The sequence below is a fragment of the Argopecten irradians genome, chromosome 1 (assembly GCF_041381155.1).
Source record: "Argopecten irradians isolate NY chromosome 1, Ai_NY, whole genome shotgun sequence".
Classification (NCBI taxonomy): Eukaryota; Metazoa; Mollusca; class Bivalvia; order Pectinida; family Pectinidae; genus Argopecten; species Argopecten irradians.
The window spans coordinates 44,611,759-44,617,758 of record NC_091134.1 but is presented as its reverse complement, the minus strand read 5'-3'; positions in this window follow the sequence as shown (position 1 = coordinate 44,617,758).

Here is a 6,000-nt window from a genome sequence, read left to right as displayed (position 1 = left end):
CATTGTGCCAATATATATTGATATATATATTACATATTCATTAATATCATGTTGGATCTCTAATGTATCGAACAGAATATACACCAGCCAGGTACTGACAATTATCAGAATATACCTGGACCAACTGTTGATAATTATAAGAATATACCTGGACCAAGTATTGATGATTATCAGAATTTACCTTGAACAAGTGTTTATAATTATTACATACCTCTCATTTTGTCAATAACAGTGTCGTTCTGGTTAACTGCGAATGCAAGTATTTATTATAAAAACACAATTATTGTTATCCACAATCGTGATATAATATGTGTTATTAAGCGGATAGAATGTCATTTTTCATGAATCTATTGGAGATTAGCTCATGAAAATGGCAAAATCTATGATCTAATCTTCAGTAGAATCACGAAAAATGACATTCTATCCCCATTCTGAAATTATCTAGGATGCAGTGATGCACACATGCCATATTTCTTCAAAAAACAATCATCTATAAACAAATTTGAAATCACCCGCTTTTCTTTCAACCAACCAGATCGCTCCTTTCATTTTGATATCGCAAAGCTTCTACCACTTCAATTTTTCCCAGCTGATCGCATTGTTGCTCCTGCGATGTGGTATGTGGAGTAAAATGCAGCATTTTCTGTCAGCATTACCGATTCGATTATTTATCAATGCATTTATGGTCTTTCCAAGACACCTATATGTGAGAAATTTTATAATATTGTCTCTAACATCAACGAAACGGCAGAAATTGTGAAGTTTGCTCTACGATCGATTGGCCTAGATCACAAAAGTTGAGGCTGACGGTGTTTTCTAATGGACATTTTGGGAGATACGTAGCGCTTTCCGAATGAAGGTAAGAAAAATACAAAACTACATGCTAGTTATAGATTTATAAAATATAATTTAGTCATGCTCGGGGTCTGCAGTATTGTGTCCAGTTTGTCAGACGATCCCGCGATAGGCCTATTTTGAACAACTGACTGAATATTGTTGAGAATGTTAATTACATCATTTACAGAAATAAAGAGAAATCTTCTAAAAGCAACTTCAAAAGACTTTATTCCTACCTTAATGAGAATGTCCAGGCTCAGAATATATAAGCGCATTGGACATCCGATTAGCGTCGAGTTCTATGTTCCGATATATGCCTAGTTGTGAGTCCCCGGGCTCAGAATAAACAGGTGCCTTGGACATACGATTAGCGTTGAGTTCTTTATTCCGACATCTGCATAATATCAAAATATCTGATTATACAAATGCTTGATATAAACATAATGATTTAAATAATTGTATTTACTGAATTAGTGACCATGTAACTCAGTCGCGGGATCGATCGGTAGAACATCATGCATGTTACCCATTGATATTTTTCATTTATATTTATAAATACACATAAAATATAGAAATATGTAAACCTTGTTAATACAAACATCAGTATATATTTTTTTATCAACCTATTGATATTTTCTAACTCATTAATTTATTTTTTGAGATTTTTGTTCGAGATTCAATTGTCAGCAAATTTTAACATGTGTAATTTTGGGATGGCAGTGTATATGCTAGTGTTTAGAGGTTCCGTGTTCGAGCCCCGGTCTGCCCCCTACATTCTCTCCTATCCTGATACAGATGTAGACAGACTTACCTTCCTTCATCTGTAGTTTGCCTTCCGCCTGTAATATAAAGAAACAAATGTCAAAGCTGTGATAGCGAATAAATCAATTGTACATGCTATAATTACGAAATTCTCTTTACTAATTCCTGTAATCTTTTTTTAAATTAGGAAGTCCATCTTATTTACATAAATAAAACAATTAGCATTTTTATTAAAAAATTGCTATTTTGTTAGTCTTAATAATAATACATGGAATACTTAAATACAAATGCTAAAGTTACCTGTCTCTGAGACATCCTTGGGATCTTTCTGTATTGAATGGCAGTGTCTACAATGCAACAACAGATGAAAATAGAGAAAAAGAACCAAAAATTAAACATTATTTATAATTTCGTCACGATATGTCTTTTTAAGCATAAAACACCGATTTATGTACAGCGTATAAGGAACACTGGTTTGCAAGACATTTCATTAACAATATTTCTTTCCTGCTGTTTCATTTGGTAATAACATCAACAGTATATTACTATTACAGTTAATCTATGTCAACAATCTAAAAGTAGGTTCTTTACTTGTGTAGTGATGTATACGTGTTTGTATAACGTCGAGAAACACAAGGCGAGCCGCTTAAACTGAATTGATATTCATTTCTTTTTATCAAATTGATCAAGAAATGATGATTAGTGTAGCATTTACGTTTTATAGCTTAAGAATTATGTCGGTTTTCATATGTATTTTAAACCGATTCATCTACCCGAAACATATTTTTACCTGTTAATCTGTTAATAATAAATACTATGCTTGATGCTGAATGGGATAAATACTATTACTAACTTTGATATTAAATCAGGAGTAGTAATGCTGAGTTTGACAATTATTTCTACAATCGTGAATGGTTTAGTCTGGTGAAGGTGACAGTACACATTGTACTTATCATGGAAACATCATATCAGTAGCATTCACTTGTTGCATAATAATTTCCTTTCATGAACACATGCTTCGATGCCTTGCTTGCACTTAATTAGAACAAGAATCACACAACTTTTCCCCATTGCAGCTTCCCATACTGAAGTTATAAGACATATCATTTTACTTACCTACAAGAAAACTTTCTTCCTGCAACAAAAGTATTATTATCTATTAAACAGATTCAAATATTTGTTACAAAGTTGAAAATTGTGTTGCCATTTTGAAAAGTCATCATCCATTCAATTCAATTCAATTCATTTTATTCCGTGGACCTTAGTGTCCTTAAATGCTAATCGCTACATGTCAAATATACAATTTATATTACAAAAACGATGGAGAGTGATGATATCATATATATTAAATTTCCAGCCAAATGTCGCTCATTTTTTTTTAAACTTTTCTGGGCTTTTCTTAAAAGCAAAATTAATACATTTACCAGTATTTTGTTATTACTTAACATTGTAAGTACTTTAAAAAACACTTGGTCTTCTGTAATAATATTTCTTTATATATTTTTGGCGTAACTCAACAAAAAATTGACATTTTAATAGAAATTGATGTTCATCCTAAAGTTTAGTTAACATATACAAATGTACACAATCTATTCTCGCAGGAAGTATTTGGTTGTTGTTTTTTATTTTACTTTTTATTTCCTATTCATTTTAGTTGTGTTCCAATATTCTTATTTTGTTTAAAAATCTTTTATATTTATAAAATATACTTTGTTAATTAAAATTTTAAATACAATTATAAACTAAATGTCTATAAAGTAAACATCGTGTTGTATTACCTGAAATATCAATAACGTCTTGTCTAAATACCAAAATATTAATTCTATTCTCAATAATATTAAATGTATGAAAGTCAGCGTAACTGTCATTCCAGAGGTATGCTAATCCAATTTTTGCTAGTTCATTTTTAATGTTAACCATCCAGTCATTATTAGTTTCAATTATATTATCTAAACATTCTTTTAACATACAGTTCCAATATCAGCTTTAACTAAAGACAAGCAAACTGATTGTAATGCGACATCTGTGTGTACTTACGGTAAACAAACATCACGATCCCAATGATTATTAGAAGTATGACGGCACCAGTGACTGGCAGTACAGTTTCTAGGACGGGGAAAGCGACACCTTCATTTGGACGTTCAAAGCCTGAAACAGAGTATTTTGGTTTGCAATTTGAAGGATAAGATATGTATTCTTTGTTTGATTACAAGTTGCGTTATATAATATAACTAAAATGTACATGATAAAAATATAATTTTATTGCTAATTGAAGTAAATAGCCACGAATACTATTTCAAGTGACAGATGTTCAAACAAATCTGCCGTTTTGAAATTTGTTTCCAGATATATGTATATATTTACCCCAAGGTCTGTGTGTTTTCTCCAGACACGCCAGATTTTCTAAACATTTGAATTTGAACTCGGCTCTTCCTTAAATTGAACTCCATTTATTCATTTGCATGTTTACACCCACATACAATTAAATGAATTGAATTGATTTTAAATGAAACTGGCTGTTAATAAAAGCAAATAAATCACATGATCCGCAATTGGTTTTGAATTATAGAGAGTTCTGTTCTTTGATGTCTAAAACAATTCTGGAGAAGGATTTGTTTAATATTCATAACAATTCACGACCTTGGCGATGTTTAATTCTCACCTTTTCCAGTAGTTCTATAGTACAATGCTTCGCTTCCCTGACTGTTCTCTGCAGTAACTATGTAAACACCAAGCCATTGCTCTCCAAAGTTTGTTCGTATTCCAGTTGACATAGCGGAAAGGTTATTAGCTGTATAACTGGTGTTGATGGCAACATTATCTTGACCATCGATGAGCAAAGTTACAACAGCGTCTGGAGATACCTGGAACTTCCAGGTGTATGTTGGCTCAGGATTAGACAGGAACATCGCTCTAACAACTAATGGAGTTTCATTAGATGATATTTCGATTTCATAATCAGTTTCAACTCTTGGGTCCGGACGTGGTTTACCTGCAACATACATAATGATAATTGAAAAACTTTCATTTGCAAATTAAGCAAATATCTCTTAATTGCTGATATGTCTCGGGTAATCCATATAGTACACCAACAGAAAAGGATAAAAATGTAAACTCAAAAGCATTTTTTTAATCGAGTTATTATCATTGGCTTCAGTTCTGTTTCAAAAGTCTACCGGTTGGAGAAGGGGATATTCCTGATGACCGCCAGTTATATCAACACAGAATATTGATAGGGTATGTCTATTTTGACTACTATGGTGCATACACAGAACGTTGATAGGTATATCCATGGTAACTGATTGGGTAGAGACATCATTCTGGACAGAACACGTGTACATTCCCGTGTCAAGACAATCAGCGTTAACCAGGGTGTAGGTACTTTCCAGAACGTCAGTCGAGGTCTGTAGAATGGTTCCGTTGCCTTTATAGAGCCACTGTATTATCGACGGCGGGAAACTGTCCACAGAACAAACTAATGTCTTCAGTTCATTTTCAGGGACATCAGAACCACAGTCAGCGTAATCAAGACGGGTGATTTGAGGCGGATCTACAACGAGATGGAATTTGTTCACGTTTATTTTCAGACATAAAGACTAAAAGCTTGCTATAGGAGAACTTAGAAGCAAGGAAGAATTTTGCGCTTTATAGAATATATCCTTTGCGGACTGTGTTAAACTTCCGAATATGCAATCAAAATGAAGATCAATCCTTTGATACACACACATCGACAGCTCGGAGTTGTACAGTTGTATAGAGTCCGGTTCAAGTAAGAATGCACTAAAGTTACCCACACGCGAGAATCAGAGTTATACTTACATTCGAAAATTTGACAATTTTCAGGAATAAAAGAACGCTAAAACAAACTTAACATCCTTTTGAAATTATCACCAGCCCATGCGTATAATATCTTCAAAACACTACTGTTACAATATATCTACTTACATCTTACATTAACGCTGATTGCAATAGACAATTCCCCAGCCTCATTCAAAGCAGTACATATATACGTCCCGTGTTCTGATCTGTCCACTAGTCCCAGTGATAGCACTGGAGAGGCAGGAAAGCTGGCGTTGCCCGGTCGTGTCCACACATAGACACAGTTAGGTCTGCATTCCGCTGTTCAGGCGATGTTCATTAAAAAGTCACCCTTATCCCTGGTGTAGGTGGTGTCTGATGGTGACAAAGCTAGAGAGCTTGGAGAAGCTAAAATAGAATGAGATTTTAAGTCAAACGTGTTTCTGGTTAACATCAAAGTGAACAAATTGATTAATAGTAATATGTCCTACAGTTCTCAAGTATGTTTAATTATGGTAAAATGTGTACTCGGAAGTAGGTGTCATGGTTATTAGACACTTCAGATCAGGCAGACTCTCTTGATCTCTCTACTCTTCTGACATC